This window comes from Nuphar pumila, chromosome 3, assembly GCF_984573655.1.
Source record: "Nuphar pumila chromosome 3, dmNupPumi1.hap1.1, whole genome shotgun sequence".
Lineage (NCBI taxonomy): Eukaryota > Viridiplantae > Streptophyta > Magnoliopsida > Nymphaeales > Nymphaeaceae > Nuphar > Nuphar pumila.
The window spans coordinates 44,089,826-44,108,353 of NC_143251.1; the positions used below are offsets into that span (position 1 = coordinate 44,089,826).

At 38.3% G+C, this 18,528-nt stretch overlaps 1 pseudogene; it reads left to right on the forward strand.

Moving 5' to 3' along the window:
* Positions 1-14,484: 14,484 nt before the first annotated feature.
* Positions 14,485-15,180, forward strand: LOC149842753 (vacuolar iron transporter homolog 1 pseudogene; annotated as a pseudogene).
* Positions 15,181-18,528: the final 3,348 nt, after the last annotated feature.

The window sequence follows — 18,528 nt, forward strand, 5'->3', positions numbered from 1 at the left end:
AGACTTCCCATTGTATTTCATATTACCTGCTTTACATAGAGCTGATTGGCTATCACAAAACATTGAAATAGCAGGTATAGGCTTCTCACCTAGTGGAATATCCACTAGCATATTCTTAAGCCATTCAGCTTCTCTACAAGCAGATGCCAAAGCAATAAACTCAGATTCCATTGTAGAATGAGTTATACAGGTCTGTTTCTTAGACCCCCATGCAACTGCTCCTCCTCCAAGGGTAAAAACCCAACCACTCATAGACTTTGAATCTTCAAAGTCAGTATTCCAACTTGCATCACTATACCCTTCAATAACAGCAGGAAACTCGGTATAGTGAATTCCATAGTCTAAAGTATGCTTTAGATATCTAAGAATCCTGTTCACTGCATTCCAGTGTTGATGACCAGGATTATTAGTGTATCTACACACTTTACTCATTGCATAGGCAATGTCAGGCCTTGTGCAGTTCATTGCATACATAAGGCTACCTACAACACTGGCATATTTTAATTGTTGAACACTAGCACCATCATTAGGAGTCAATTTCATATTTGGATCATATGGGGTGCATGCTGATGAACTATTAAGATATCCATACTTTGTAAGAATTTTCTCAATATAGTGTGATTGACATAATATGATGCCATTTTTATTTCTTATTATTTTGATTCCTAAAATAACATCTGCAACACCCAAGTCTTTCATACAAAACAAGGAAGATAAAAATCTTTTTGTTTGATTTATGCATTCACTATCATTACCCAAAATAAGCATATCATCAACATATAAACAAATAATAATAATTGAGCCACTATCTACTTTACTGTAGATACATTTGTCCGCATCATGAATTTTAAAACCATTATGCACCAGAGAACTATCAAATTTTTCATGCCATTGCTTAGGGGCTTGCTTTAATCCATATAAGGATTTCTCAAGTTTGCAAACTTTGCGCTCTTGCCCTAGCACTACAAAACCTTCAGGTTGCTCCATATATATCTCTTCATCTAATTCTCCATTCAAAAAGGCCGTTTTCACGTCCATTTGATGGATTTGAAGCTTATATATGGCAGCCATGACAATCAGAATTCTAATAGTAGATATTCTAGTTACAGGAGCAAAAGTATCAAAATAATCAATACCTTCTTTTTGTTTAAAGCCTTTTGCAACCAAACGTGCTTTAAATTTATCGATTGTACCATCAACTTTTAATTTCTTTTTGAAAATCCATTTGCAGCCAATAGTTTTGCAACCAACAGGTAAATCCACTAATTTCCAAACATTATTAGACATAATTGATTCTATTTCATCATTAATAGCTTCTCTCCAAAAGGCAGCATCTTGAGAAGACATAGCCTCTTGAAAAGACACAGGATCATTCTTAATTAGAAATGTATAAAAGTCAGAACCAAAATTAGTTGGTTTTCTAATGCGTTTACTGAGTCTAACTTCAGTTTCTGGTTCATCAACACATTCATTAGAATATTCAATCATGTCATTTACAGGAAGTTCATCTACTATAATTCGGCTGCCATCAAGAAGAGAATCAAATGCATTTTTATGTTTTATGAAAGATGCATCTCTAGATTCTACAATAACATCATTAACAATGTCCAAAAATCTATATGCTTTACTATGTTCAGCATACCCAACAAATGCACATTTAAATGCTTTAGGTCCAACCTTCTTCCTTTTATTTTCTAGAATTTTAACATATGCTAAACAACCCCAAACACGAAAATAACTAAGATTAGGTTTCTTACCAAAACACAATTCATAAGGTGATTTATCAGATTTGGAATAAGGAACTCGATTAAGAATATAACAAGCAGAAAGTATAGCTTCTCCCCATAAGTTGGAATGCAAACCCGTATTAAGAAGCATAGCATTCATCATTTCTACAAGTGTTCTATTTTTCCTTTCTGCTACTCCATTCTGTTCAGGAGTTCTAGGAGCTGACGTTTGATGGATAATACCATTATCTTCACAGAATTTATCAAATTCTCCACCTAAGTATTCACCTCCTCTATCTGTTCTTAAATGTACAATCTTTGTTTTAAACCTATTTTGTACTTCAGCTGGATAAAGAAGAAATTTGGAAAATGCTTCAGATTTATGTTTCAACAAATACACATAACAAAATTTTGAGTAATCATCTATAAAGGTAATAAAGTACCTATTGCCACCATGACTCAAAACATTATCCATCGTACACACATCAGAATGCACTAATTCAAGCAATTTATAATTCTTTTCTACACTAGGAAACGGGAGTTTAGTTAGCTTAGTTTGAATGCATGTCTCACACTTATGTTTATGTTCTATTTTCACATGACACGGAAGAAGACCAAAGTTATTCATATTATGAATGCAACGAGAATTTATATGTCCTAATCTTGAATGCCAAAGAAAATAAGAGTCAACCATATAAACAGAAGTAGTAGCTTCATTTATGCTCATCTTGAACATACCACCAGTGGCAAACCCTTTTCCTACAAATATTTTCCCTTTGGTCACAGTTACAATCCCAGACTCAATAACAATCTTAAAACCATTTCGTGACAGGAGATCTGCAGAGATTAAATTTTTCCGAACTTCTGGAGCATAGTGGACATTCTCAAGTGTTAGGACTTTCCCGGAGGTGAACTTAATTTCCACACTCCCTTTTCCCAGCACTTTAGTTGAGGAAGAGTTTCCCATAAAGAGATTGCATCCCTCCCCTACTACTTCATACGACTTGAACAAGTTCCTGTCGTTTGCCACATGAACAATGCTTCCAGTATCCAGGTACCAGTCCTTATTTGCAGTCACCATAAAGGTTTCAGAGATTACAACAACAAGCCTCTCCTCTGACTCATTTGACTTAGGACCAGTCCTCTTCCGTTCTCTGCATTCTCTAGCAAAATGGCCAAACTTGCCACAAACATAGCAACTAATTTTCTTTTTATCAGTTGACTTTTTCCCTTTCACAAAATTCTTTTTGATTTTCTGGGTTTTCATGATTTTGCCACCCTTGTTACTAACAAAATTCACTTTAGGATAACCTTCTTTAGGACTCGAATTCTTTTTGTCACGAAGACGAGTCTCTTCCTCAATTCGGATGTCCTTAAGAAGGCCATCTAAAGTGATTTTCTCATTTTTATGTTTTAGGTGATTCCTATATTCTTTCCAGGAATCCGGCAGCTTCCCAATGATGACAGCAACTTGGAAGTCATCATCAAGATACATACCTTCTCCTTTGATCTTATAAGCCAGTATTTGCATCTCATGAATTTGAGCAAGTATAGGCTTATCATCAACAATAGAAAAATTAACATACTGATCTACTATAAACCTTTTGTTACCAGCATCTTCTGCATTGTACTTGATCTTGAGAGCATTCCACAACTCTCCAGCCGACTGCAATGGTGAATACAGGTCAAAGAGTCAATCGGCTAAAGTGTTCAGGATATGCCCTTTGCATCTGTAGTTGTCAGTATGCCACTTCTCTCGCTCTTTCTTCTGTTCTTCTGTCTCAACTTCTCCAGCAACGACAGTGGGACAAGACTTTTTGAGGACATAGTCGATATGCAGTTCGGACAGCAAGAAAGATACCTTTGATTGCCACCGCTTGAAGTTTGACCCATCAAATCAATCAAGTTTTTCAAGGTCACGGCTAAGCAGATTGATGGAGTTGGATGTCGAACCAGAGGCCATAATTGAAGTTCTAAAATTGTTATACCAACCTAGTGAAAACAGGATTTCAGAAAAGAGAATTCAAGCCTAGAAGCACGTTCTTAAGATCGCTATCTTTAGAACTTCAATCGCCCCACTCCGGAAATTCCGAAGATGCGAAAAAGGGTTTTGTTACGACTGAGTTCCCAGGATACAACTAGGCTTGAACCTCAAGAGAGTCACTGCTTCGCAAGAACAGATGACCTCTCCCACACATGAACTCTGCAAGCCAAACCGAGAAGAAAGAAAAGAGAAAACTGGAGAGTCAGAAATTCTGATATCCAAAAGACGAAAATAGAAGATATTTATAACCTTTTAGAGAGGCCAAAACGTTTTGCGATAAATGAGATTAAAGGCCATAAATCTGACAGTTTGAAAATATGATGAAAGGTACCTGAACGGTCACCCACCTTTGACTGTCAATCAAAGGCCTCCAAAACCGTCCAACAGTCACAAAGCGCCTTAAACTCAATATAAATGCTATTAAAACCTTTCAAACGGCCAGATGTCTCAAAACCGAAAAATCAAAATGGATATTTGCGCCTCATATGCACCTCGCACCGCTGTGAGCGTGCAAAGTGCGCCATCAAAACGCCACATTGCGCCTCAAGCGCCCTTGCGCACGCACGCGCGCACGCGCGCGCGTGTGCGCGAACGACGCGTCCATTGCTGCACGATGCGCAGCAACGTCCGCAATCCACCTAAATACTCAAGGCTTACCAAAGTAAAGAATAAATTATAAACTCTCTATTTAAACCTCTTGAAAAACTTTTCTCTCTTAGATATGGGACTAAACTTTTCAAAACACTTTTGGTAGTAACCATTAATAATTTAAAACTTTCCTAACAGACCTACCCACCTTGGGAGCTCTATTTCAAGCATAGAAGATGCATTTTGAAAGACTATTAAAGGAAAAACGTGAGTTGTTTGTTGAAGCATGAAATTTTGAAGAAAGGACCATTGTAATGGTGGTTTAGGAAGGGGTTTCTTAAGATAAGCTATTTTTATGCTTCCTTGTTTATGTATTTACTTGTTAGTTATTTATGTATTGAGAGACCATGCATATTTGTGTTTGATGTATGAGTTTATTATATAATAAAATGTGACTTGAGTTTATGTATGTGATTTGAGCTATCTTATGCATTGCTCTTCTTTCTTGTGCATCTCATTTAGGCTCACAAATTTGCTATCAGAACTTGTGTTGTTTATACGTGATTTGCTTATGAAAAGTGTAGTTGTGTGAAAATGGAAGGACCAATATGCTTAACTTTCAAGTGCTTATATTATCTAAGAAGAATTATGACAAGTGTAGTATTCAAATGAATATTTTATTGGCTTCACAAGAGTTGTGGGAGATTGTAGAGAAAGGTTCTGAAAGAGAGGCTACTTTAAACCAAAATGAGAAGGATACTTTCTAGGATTCAAGAAAGAGAAACAAAAGAACATTGTATTTGATATACCAAGCCTTAGATGAGTCAAATTTTGATAAGATTGTCAATGCATCATCATTAAAATAAACATGGTCAATCTTGAAAAACACATACATGGGTATTAAGAAAGTCATGACGATTTAGTTGCGAATGTTGAAGGCTGAATTTGAAACTTTGCACATGAATGATTCTGAATCCATTTCTAACTATTTTTTAAGAGTTCAAGTAATTGAAAATCAATTAAAGAGGAATGATGAAAAGATTGAAGATGTCCGTGTAGTAGAGAAGATTCTTCATTCCTTTACTTTCAAGCTTGAGCATGTTCTGATTGTCATTGAAGAATCTAAGAATTTGGAATCTGTGACGGTGAATCAATTAATGGGTTCCTTACAAGTTCGCATGCAAAGAATGAACAAGAAGCCAAGTGTCTTATTGGAGCATGCATGTCAAACTAAACTTTTTTTGAAAGATAAAAAATAAGAAAGTTCTTCAAGAGGCCAAAGAGGAAGATGATATGGATCAAGAGGAAGAGGTGGTAGAGACAATGCTTACAATGACAAGTATCAAAATCAAAGCTTCAATACATCAAGAGGACATGAAAGAAGCAATTTAAATAGACAAGGTTATGATAAAAAGAATGTGCAATGTTTTAATTGCAAGAAGTATGAACACTATAGCTATGAGTGTAGAGCAAAATTGGGTAATGAAGTTGATGCTCAAGCAAACTATGTTAAAAAGAAAGAAGATAAAGTGAAGAGTACACATTTTCTAGCATATAATGGAGCCGAAGGTGCATCACATGCATGCTATTTGGACACTGTTGCAAGCAACCACATGTGTGGCAACAAAGAGATGTTTGTGGAGTTCAATGAAGCCATCAAAGACAATGTCACTTTTGGAGATCACTCTCAAAAACTAGTGAAAGACAAAGGTAAGATTCCCATTCAATTGAAGAACAAAAGTTGAGAATACATTCATGATGTCTATTATGTTCTCGATATGAAGTGTAACATTTTGAGTTTAGGGCAACTCTTAGAAAAGGGTTATGACATACACATGAAGGATCTTGCACTTTTCATAAGAGACCAAATGAACAAGTTGATTACAAGTGTAACCATGATAAAGAACGGTATGTTTACCTTGAACATTCGAAATGATATGGCTAATTGTCTCAAGACTACTGTTAATGATAAGTCATAGTTGTGGCATTTGCGATATGGGCATCTTAATTTTGGTGGCTTGAAGACATTGACAAGGTTGAATATGGTGAAGGGGCTTCCAATGATTGATCATCCACATAAAATTTGTGAAGGTTGCATTCTTAGAAAGCAACATAGAAAGAATTTTACAAGAAGAGGCATGTGGAGAGCTAGAAGGCCATTGCAACTTGTGCACACCGATGTATGTGGACCAGTAGAGCCTATGTCACATGGTAAAAATAAATACTTTCTCACTTTTATTGATGATTATAATAGAAAGACATGAGTGTATTTCTTAAAAGAGAAGTCTAATGTGTTTGAAGTATTTAAAGAGTTTAAAGCATTAGTAGAAAAGAAAAGTGGCTACCAAATCAAGGTGTTGAGATTTGATAGAGGTAGTGAGTACACATTAAATGCATTTCAAGAATATTTCAAGGGTCATGGAATTTGGCAACAAGTGACTACTTACACTCCTCAACAAAATGACATCGCAAAAAGGAAGAATATAACCATCATTGACATGACTAGAAGCATGGTGAAAGAAAAAAGTTTGCCTAATGAGTTTTGGGCTAAAGCGATATATCTTCTAAATAGATATCCAACAAAGAGTGTGGATATCAAAACACCAAAAGAAGCATGGAACACATTTACGAGTTTTCAGGTGTGTTGCTTATGTTAAGAACCCTAAACTAAAAAGGACCGAAGTTGAAGATAAGAGTAAAAAATGTATTTTTATTGGTTATGAAGAGCACACTATGGGCTATAAGTTGTATAACCCCTTAACAAAGAGAGCTTTTAAAAGTAAAAATGTTGAGTTTAATGAAAAAGAAACATGAAATTGGAAAAGCAAGGAGGTTGTTAATGAAGTTGACATCCAAATTGAAAGTGAAGAGCAAGAAAGAGCATCACAAGTCCCCATGCATAACCCTCCATCATCACATCCAAGTAGCCCTTCATCTCCATCCACTTCATCGGGAGAGACTTCAAGTGAAAGGCCCCAAAGAACAAGAAACTTGAATGAGATATATAATGAAACTGATTTTATTGATAAACATCTAACTCTTCTTTGCATTTTTGTAGATTGTGACTCTAGTAGCTTTGAAGAAGCAAATCAAGAGAAGAAGTGAAAAGATACATGAATGATGAAATCAAATCAATAGTGAAGAATGGTGCATGGGAGTTAACTACACTCCTACATGACCATAAACCTATTAGTGTGAAGTGAGTCCATAAGACAAAGAAGAATGCAAATGATGAGGTAGTAAAGCACAAAGCAAGACTAGTTGCAAAGGGCTATAAGCAAAAACACAACATTGACTATGAGACGGTATTTGCTTCCACTCACTTAGAAACTACTAGATTGTTAATTTATATAGCAACATAATATAAATGGAAGATTTTTCAAATGAATGTGAAATCAACTTTCTTAAATGAATTTCTTGAAGAGAAAATTTATGTTGAGCCACCATTAAGCTATGTAAAGAAAGGTCATGAGGATAAAATTTATAAGTTGAAGAAAGCACTATGTGGGTTGAAATAAACACCACATGCTTGAAATGCAAGGATTGATGCTTATTTTCATGAGAATGGTTTTCAAAAGTGCCCTTATGAATATGCCCTATACAAGAAGATGAATGAAAATAGTGACATCTTGATTGTGTGCTTGTATATTGATGATCTCATCTTTATCGGCAATAATTCAAGCATGATTCATGAATTCAAGAAGAGCATGACTTGTGAGTTTGAGATGTCCGACATGGGGTTGATGTCACATTTTTCTTGGCATTGAAGTGAAGCAAATGAAAGATGAAGTATTTATCTCTCAAAGTGGCTATGCAAGAAGGATTCTCAAAAAGTTCAAGATGGACATGTGCAATCTTACAAACACACTAGTAGAGTGTGGAATTGAGTTGAAGAGGGATTCTTATGATGGGAATGTAAATCCCACCTAATTTAAAAGCCTTGTTGAAAGCCTTCGCTATTTGACATGCACAAGACCGAACATTAATTATGGAGTCGACTTGGTGAGTAAATACATGAAAAAGAATAAACTTTCATTCAAGTAGGGGTGGAGGAATCACTATTAAGTAGCCCAATAAAAAAGAATAATATATATATATATATATATATATATATATATATATATATATATATATATATATATATATATATAAAGATTTGCTACAGTCACGGGTAACCTAACAAATGGGATAAACCATCCTTATTTTTTTTTTACTCACATACAATATAGATGTGATCTACATGTTTTGTTTAGTGGAAACTGCCTTTTGGATCGCCAAAATTTGACATGTATACAGGGTTTTTTGATGATCCAAAAATTTCGGACTCAAAAATATTTTTTTTGTCAAAAAAACATGATTACTAAATTGAGCATGCTGAATACTTATATGTGGCTAGATTGTGTCAAAACAATTCACATCGTGAGATTCAAACTAGATTATAGGTGCAATCAATCGTGCTAAATATAAATGCTATATATATATGATGCAAGATTCAAACTAGATTATAGGTACAATCGATTGTACCGTATACACATGCAACTTATCTAGTTAAGTACCTTGAAACATTACTATAGATAACTTTGGGCTACTAATTGATGGGTAGACTTTGCATGAGTTTCTACGAGACATGCAAACTGTCAAGTTACCAAACAAGCACTATGAGGATGACAAAATTCAATGATGGTGATTGTCACTAAATTATTATTATTGTTTTTTTTAAAGGCAAGCCGGGTTTAAGCAGACAACCCCTACCAGTTATACAATGATACCATGGAATTTGAACTTGCAACATCCCAACACAAGAAGACGTGCACTAGCTGCTACTACCAAACAATCGAAGCCCCCCCCCCCCCCCCCCCCAATGGTGATTGTCACTAAATTGTTAGTTAACATTTTTGGTGACAAATTCATAGAAGCGCATGTTATGAAGGTACATGCAACTAGGGGTGTCAATGGGTTAGGTTTGGTTTGGACTAAGATGAAACCATACTTGAAACATATTTTCAGGTATGGTATAAGCTCTGGACCTAGGGTCTAATCAGGTCTACTATAAGAGAAACCATACCCGGATCCGATAAGAACTACATGAATCAGACCCGGACCATACCCTGTAAATTAATATTTTTTTTATCATTTTTACATTGAAAAATTGTGGGTCTTAATTGAAACTCGGGTCAGGCTCGAGTCTGGTATAAAATTTCATAAACTATACCTGGGTCCATGTATTAATTGGGATCTAGACCCCGGTCTTAATCGGGCCTTCTTATTTGTCACCATATCCAGACCCTATAGGGTTTGGTCCAGGTCGGGTTCGGGTAAACCCGACCCGTTGACATCCCTACATGCAACCCACTTCATTTTTTTGCACGCTTAATCCTTAATTATGCAAGTCAATGAGAAGAAAAAAAAGAAACAAGAAGATTTTTCGTTTAAAATTAATTTATGGTCTAGCTTGTATTTTGAAAATAACCACACCCGCTCGGGTCACCCGAGGGGAGAAGGTGTTGCCTCTTCATCCTATGTTTGACTCTCATCGGGTGTGCAAGTGTCTTTAACTGGTAGACTCTATAAGGGCTTGGGTGTTGGTGACGTCACCCGGGGTTTACCTCACAGAGGGGTGGGCCCATTAAGTGACCTAGTTCTCATCAAGGGTTTCTCATAATAATAATAAAAAAAACCAAATAGATCCCAAGCCCTAGTCAAATGTGATCCTAGCTTGTCAAAAGGCTATGGTCAAACCCGACTTACCAAAGGAACAAGTTGGCCTATGGGTAATTTGAGCTAGTGTGACCAGTTCAGTGATGACCTAGTCAAACCCATGTAGTCTGGCAAGGGCCAAGTGATCAGGCCATAGCCTAAGTCTTGTCTGAGCTTATTGAGACTCAAAAGTCTGACCAGAGCTAGACCTAGACAGGTGGGACTGCTATGCCACACTTTGTATTGTTAATTTTTGATTGTCAGGATTAAAAAGAGCCAGTTGTTGATTTAAAGCATGTTTTTTTTTTTTTTGTGGGGGGGGGGGGGGACACCTCGTTTGGATCGGGGATGGAGGACATGAAGGCAAGGATGGAGGCTAAAATCAAAACCCATGCGGAGATGGAGGTGGGGATGGACTTACGCTTTCCTCCACCCCGCTCCCATTTTGATCCCCGCCTTGCCCCGCCCCATCCCCAATCCTTCTTTAGGGATGGCAATGGAAAACAGGCCCCACCCCGCCTCTCCCCGTTTGGACCGGGGATGGAAGACATGAAACAGGACGAATGTTAAAATTAAAACCCGTGCAGGGATGGAGGGCAAGATTTTGAAATGAGGCAAGGGTAGAGACATTGTCCCCCACCCCTGCCCCACCAAAAATCTCAAAATTTTTGGAACTTCTTTTTGGCACCAAAGGATATTCTTAAAGGAATAGCATTTGCTACCCTCATCGGTAGTTAGAACTCAAAAGAGAGAATTTGTTTTGACCATTTCTAGGTCAAGCTGGGTATGGCTATACTAGAAATCCATAAAGTGAGCTAACTTTGCAATTAACATTTCGTTGCCGGTTTATTCCATGGAGAAACCACACCTGGAATCTGAGATTTGGCTGTGCTAGTCTTAGCCTGCTGCACTTACCATCAGCGTCCCGACAGTGTAAAAACTCCATCGGTAAGCCTCTTGACCCAAAGAGGGCCCCTGCTTTGCCTTGTGAGAGGAGTAATTTAGTTGCAATGGTTTACAAATTTCATTTTTGATACTTTTGATTGTTAGTCTGGATGGTTAGTTTGGACTCAGATATACCTCTCAATTATTAGTCATAGAACGTGTTCTAAAAAGAATTAACTTTTTTTTTTTTTATGACGAAAGAAAACCCTCACTGAGAACCAGGTCACTTAATAGGCCTGCCTCCACCGCCATAGCTGCCACCACCAACCCTTCTACCATAGCCGTTGTCGCTGCTGCCACCATCACTGCAAAATTGACTACATCAGTAGATCAAGAGAGGGGAATAACAGATAGAGAAGGGAAAAAAAGGTGAAGGAATTTTCTCATCCTCTCGAAACAAGAAAGGAAAAGAGAGAGTGAAAAAATGAAAGAGAGAGAGAGAGACCTCCACCGCCCTCTACCACCAAGTTCCCTCCTCTCGTTTAGAGAGAGAGAGAGACCTCCACAGCCCTCCACCACCTCTCATTTTCCGGTGAGAGAGAGAGTGCCCTCCACTACCTCCCATTTTTCGGTGAGAGAGAGAGAGGGTGAAGCTGAGCCTATAGAGCCTTATCAAGGTCGGTAGGCCAATCAAGCTCGGCTCATTTGCTCAGCTGAGCCTCAGAGCTTAACTCAAGCTTGGCTCATTTACCGAATCCCAAGCTCAAGCCAGCTCAGTTGGTTGTGCATTCCTAGTTGAGACCAAACCCAATTTTGATTTGAGAAGCTAGTACTGGGTCTGGATATGAGTTAATTTAATCAGACCTACTATAAGAAAAACCATACCAGGATCCTATAAGGTTTACATGAACCAGATCAGGATCATACTTGGAAAAATAATATTTTTTAATCTTTTTTATATTAAAAAAGTTACGGATCTTAGTTAGAACTTGGATCAGGCCTGGGTCTGAAATGAAATTTTACTATACTCGGTTCCATATATTAATCAGATCCTTTGACTCTGGCCTTGTTTTTATGACCAAACCCTGACCCTATAAGGTTTGATACAGGTTGGGTGGGGGTCAAACCCTATCCATTGTCACCTCCTGAATAATCTGATTAGAGTTTAGGTCAAAGACTAGCCTAAACAATTGGTTACTTGAACACAATTACCCCCCAAACCAAGCAATAAGATAACTGAATGCATCATCAAGGGAAGCAGACCAGGTCATGCTGAACATAAGCGTTTTTTCTCATGCGGACATCGTGGTCGTCTGTTTGCATTTTGGATGAATGCCACGTGGATCAAGTTGGTCCTTCTCCATAAACAAAACCATAAACAAGAAAAAGTCAAACACAATTAAGTATGCTATGAGGGTGAATAGTACTTGCAGAAATAAAAAACCATTGGGAGAGAGAGCAAAATGAGCAGCACAATTTTAAAGAATTTGAGAGAAGCACACTGTAAGGGGTACGGATCAGGTCATGCTGAATATGAGTGTTTTGGCTCATGCTGACATCGTGGCCATCCGATTTGCATTTTAAAAAGGTCAAAAAGTCAACAAAACCAGGTGGCATTCATCCAAACACGATGTCCGCGTGAGCAAAAACGCTCATGTTCAGCATCACCTGATCTGTCAGGCACAATGGCATCAAAGTGTATAATGTGATTGCACCTGATCCCAGGCGGCTCAAGAGAAGTTGAGGCCCTAGTTAGCATGTGAAATATAAGTGTTATATTTTTTTTCATTTGAGGCCTTAGGCTGTGGCTTCAAATATCAAAAAAGGCTAGCCAGCCCTTCATCTGACCTGCCCTTAGTTTATCAGGAGAAAAAGAATTTAAAAAAGAGTGAGCCGGAAACAAAATAACACGAAAAATACACAAAAAAGAAGAAGAGGAAAAGGGGAAAAGCGAGTGAGAAACTGTGTTTTGAAAAGCCAGTGAAAAACCTGTTAATCACAAATGGTGGGGGCTTCACTTATTTGGAAAGAGCAGCTAGTGCACGTCACCTTGTGTTGGGACGTTGCAGGTTCAAAACCAATGGTATAGTTGTATAACTGGTAAGGGTCTGCCTAACCCCAGCTTGCCTTACTAAAACACACACACAAAAAAAAAAATGAGAAGCACCATTCTCCTATAAAGAAAGCAAGTTTCCCCAACACGCTTTCCCTGTAAAGGCGCTTTCGGTAACTATGTACTAAGCACTACGTTTCTCTTTTTTTTAATTTTACAGTTTTGATAACTACTCAGCAGGCTACCGGGCGGGCAACAAGGGGAGCAGCCGAGGGGTTTTAACTGAGATGGGATCAGGTGATACTGAAAATCATCATTGATAGTGATTTCCAATATTCACTGTCCATCCCCATAGATCAATGGCAGGATGCTAAAATCTCTTATTTAAAAGAATTTTGAGAGATTTGGCCTCCGGTACCAAACAATTGAAATTCACCATCAATGGTGAGTTTCAATGTCATTGGATCCAAAACCAATTTAACTGCTTGAGAGCGATCAATACCAAGGGACATCATTCTCTCTCAGGTTTCATCATTTGAATTAGGGTTTCTCCTTGCTACTCATTTTGTAATGGGTTGAAAGAAGTGTACCCACCCTTGATCCAAGTTGCATAATTAGGATTTTTGATAAAAGGATAAGATTGATTTGTTTGTATAGGAATCCAGTCATTAGGCTGTGTCAAGGCCCACTCCCTTGATAGTCTTGAAAAACACATGTATCACAACCCTTTGATGCTGTTGAGTGTTGATCCATAAAGTAGGAGCTGATGATGAATGGTGATTTTCAGTTCAGGGTCCATTGGACAATATACAGCCAGTACCAGACCTAGTTGGGCTCTGCTCATCCCCTATGTCACCCCATCTTCATACCCTTCTTAGATCTTATGATGTAAGCAAATCCGAAAATCTTATGATGTAAGCAAATCCGACTTATATCATGGCCCATTTAATAAGGATCGAACTTTGGATAGATTTTTTTTTAATCACAAAATGTTATATTTTCTCAACCATTGATTTTTGAATCGCCAAAAAAAATCCTGCACACAAGTCCGATTTCTACGATTTAAATGCCGATCTTCAGTAAATGAATTATGTAGATCACATCTATGGAGTCCGATCTGATCAAAACATCAATGAAATACCAATAAGTGGTATGAAGATAACGTTGCCAAATGGGATGAGTGGAACCGATTTGGTAGCAGTACGTATGGGTACACGACTTCCCTTCTCTCTCTCACTGCATATTGTCCTTTAAAAAAAGTTTATACATGACATCTGTTTGTCTAATTTGATATAAAATTCTGACTTAAGTTGGTTGACTCTCAAAATCCGATGGCTTTGAGGGGGCAGCTTGACAGCCAAGTTGGGGGATAAGTAAATCAACGAAATCGTGGAAGCAGGCCACCAACGTTATTTTGTCTATAAATTGGTGCAGTTGGGCGCGTGCTTTCCACACTCATCTGCCAACCCCTCTCTCTTTCTCTCTCTCAAATGGCCTCTTGCCAACCTTCTTGCCTTCAACTCAATCCCGTGGTCCATGTAGTTACCACACCAGAAGCGGCGAATGCCACGCCTCCGACCAATGTCCAGTCTAAAACCGAACCTTTCGACTACTCGCAACGTGCACAATGGCTCCGAGCCGCTGTGCTCGGTGCCAACGATGGCCTTGTCTCAGTTGCTTCCCTCATGCTCGGTGTTGGTGCAGTTAACCAATCAGACAAGGCCATGGTCGTCTCTGGCCTCGCCGGGCTGGTCGCCGGTGCACTCAGCATGGCCATAGGAGAGTTTGTCTCTGTGTATGTCCAGGTTGATATCGAGCTTGCTCAGAGGGAAAGGGAGAAGAGATACGCCGATGTTGAGTCATCGGAGGAGGAGAAGGAGAAGGAGAAGCTGCCGAGCCCGTTGCAGGCGGCCGGGGCATCCGCACTGGCATTCGGCATCGGTGCGATGTTGCCGCTGCTGGCTGGCACGTTTATCTCGCAGCAATGGGTCAGGATCGGTGTGGTCTCTGGCGTCTCGACCATGGCTCTGGCTCTGTTCGGTTGGGCTGGTGCAGTACTGGGTGGGTCACCCGTTTGGAAATCAACTGTTAGGGTTGTGGTTGGAGGTTGGGCTGCCATGCTTGTCACCTTTGGGATACTTAAGCTCTTTGGCATGGCCTTTAAAATGGAGATCAGTCCCAATTAGACAACTCCTTAGATTACCCCACCAAGTCAAAGGCATAGGTGCAACCCTAGTGGCACATGGTTCAAGGAACTCCATGTGCCAACTGATTGAGCATTTCCCATGTATAAAACTATATTCCTCTTGTAAGATTTGGGTGAGTTGGGGCATACCATTCAATAACTGTGTAAGAAACTTATACCCCTCCTTTGCACCTTACCCTTTGAGGGAAACATTTTGTCAGAGGAAGTCATTAGATACCCTGAGATTAATATCATAGTGATGATGATAGAGAATACGAAATAATAGATACATGTAATTGAGCCTTAATTATATTCCATATTTTTCTTGGATGAGTCTAAGCTTAATTAGTTTGTTCTTTTTCATCAACATACTAAAATTTCTGGCTTGATGCTGTCAAGAACTGCATACATGCGTTCCAAAACCTCACTATATGTTTTTCTTTTTCTTCCTTTTGAGGAAAAGAGAACGTGGAAAACTGGAAAACAATCAAAGAAGCCCAGAAAGTCTTTTATTGCGTATGGATCTCTATGGGCAGAGAAACTTTGTTTTCATTATGAGGTGTGAGTTCTGACCCAACCCATGTTATGAGCGCACAATTAATGGCTCTTGGTCAAAGAAATTATAAAAGATTGTGCAAGTGAGTACAGACCTAGTGCTGGGATTAGTTTTTTTTTTGTAAATTTATAACAGGAAAGAATCACACACGTACGACACAAAGACCTGATCGCACTGACTTAACCTGCCATACCTACAGTCGTCGTGCCTCCGAGGCTAGGACCCATGCCCTGGGGCCTAGGCATCATCTTGTGCAAAGGAGTGTCAATAGAACCTTGCTTATTACACTAAAAACTGATTTGGGTCGAGAGACCTGCTGTGTTGAAAAGTCCTGCCCAGCTGTGGTCGCCACTTGAAGCATCATATATGGTTGCCCATTTTCTAGCTTATCAATACAAACGTAGACATGAAAACAGGGTACTTTTTTTTGGAAAGGTAAATGAAAACAAGGTACTTGGTGGCATAATAGTCTAGATGTGGACCATGTTGATACAGGTTAGAGAATTTGAGAATCAACTATATATATATATATATATATATATATATATATAAAGAGAGAGAAGACCGTAACAGTGGACGAGCAAATTGTCCACTGTTATCGGACGCTTTTCTGTGGCTGATCGTGTGCCGACGAGTGATGGTAATTTTTTTTAAGTTAAAACGGGAATTAGTTGCAGTCGTGACTGCTGCTAATTCTCTTTTTTCTGCCCAGCACATTACACTGTTACGGTCTCGTACAAGCATTAGTTTTAGCTTCAGTGTAAGATCAGGTTATTTTCTAAAAGAAAGTTTAGTGTCCAAGGCCCTTGGACCTAGTATGCTCTCCTCTGTTTTCTGTGGGACCCATATAATGCTGACATGTGATTGGCTGTACCTACATAGAAGATGGGCTTAAAGATCGGCTGAATCGTAGTTTGTTTCAAAACATGCTTTGGAGGCCAGTAGTTTGTTTCAAAACAAACTGGGATCCACAGATCTGTTTTTAACTTTTGTGCACAGCCAATTAAATGACAGAATTTTGAGTGGAGCCCACGTTTTGTTGTTGTGGGGCCTACCTAAATCTGGCGTGTGATTTCGCTGTATGCACGTAAGAGAAGATCTATATATATCTACATAGGAAAAAGGTAGGTGTCTGACCCTTTTTATGCCTACCGATATCTTAGACCAGGGTTTTCAGGTTGTTTTTAAAAGTTCTGACCCTGCAAATGTGTTCTTCATGATGGAATTACTAGAAAATTATACTTGGGATCATGTTTTTTTAAAAAAAAATGATTTTTTAAGCATTGATTATTTTTAAAAAACTGTTGATTTTTTAATCTTATAAAAACCTAACAAAAGTAGATTCAGATAAAATCAAGCACGTAGATGTATGGTTAGATTTTAGAAAAAAATAAAACAATCTTTTCAAAGCTGGTAAGCACAAAAAAGCGTCAGACACCTACCCCTTATTCTCTCTATATATAGTGAGTGGTAGCTGCCTGACTACTTTCGTTTCTGACCAAAATGGCTCGATAGACGCTCAACCAAAAAATGCCTTTGAAACACCTTTAGTGGCGACAAAAAAGTCATTGCTAAAGGTCTGGTACCTTTAGCTAAAAGTCTCGCTTGGTGACAAAAGTCATTGCTAAAAGTTTGGAACCTTTAGCAGCTAAAGGTGCAAGTTTTTTCCACTGAGCATCCATCCTGCGTCTGTTTTGGTCAGGAACAAAAGTGATCAGGCAACTACCACTTTTTCATATATATATATATATATATATATATATATATATATATATATATATATATATATATATATGGGTAGGTGCTAAATGATACATGCTAAATTAGTTTTCAGGGTTTTTCATTTTATTTTTAAATTTTGACCGTACAGATGTGATTTATGTATTTGATTTTATACCCATTTAGTGTTAAACCCGAGCTAAAGTGCGCTGACCGTCCATCGTGCTCGTTGCTGTGGGGCCATGGAGTGCTTACATGTGATTGTTAGCGCACACATTAGAGATGAGATAAACGATGAGCAGCTCCGAGTTGGTGTAAAAAAGACTAGGAGTGACATACACATCTGCCACTACTAAAGAACTTGGCATCTTATGTTGGGCCCTAAAATGTTGGAGTGTTCCATAAACATCTCTTTGGAGGTGGATAGATTTGCAGAAAACATGCCAATTGAGTCTGTTAGGTCTGCCACTGTTGTTACTTAGCTTTATCTGAGGCACTATTCCAAGGTTCATGAGAAAAAAACAACCGCATTATTGTGCACTCATGAAGTGCTTTGTCACCGGGACACTTCAACGTGACCTTGTGTCATGTTCCCTTGTATACTATTCTTAATAGAAAATTGCACAAAAATAGCGTGTCTAGTATCCTATTAGCCTTAGCCGTGTCCTTGTGACATAGCAAATGTGTTCATAAATACATGCATGCACAGACACACATGCACCAAAAGCACATGTGCGAATGTAGTTTGCCATGCAACTCGAAATTGTAATGAAGTAGACTTGGAGCAGCCACTACAATGGATCTGAAAAATAAAATGTTTAAATAAAACTTAAATTAATTAGCATCCAAAACAGAGTAGCATATTTTTTGAAAATGTTGTTCATGTAGCTTAATTCAAACCATACTCAGAAATATTGCTGATATATGAATAGTAAAACATATAAATAATATAAAATTTTGGCAAAAACATTTTTTTGTGCTACTAATACTTTAAAATTGCATTTTTTTCAAAAAAATGGCTTTCTAAAATGGTGTTTCTAATGGCAAAATTGTCACCGTTGAAATTATGGCCTT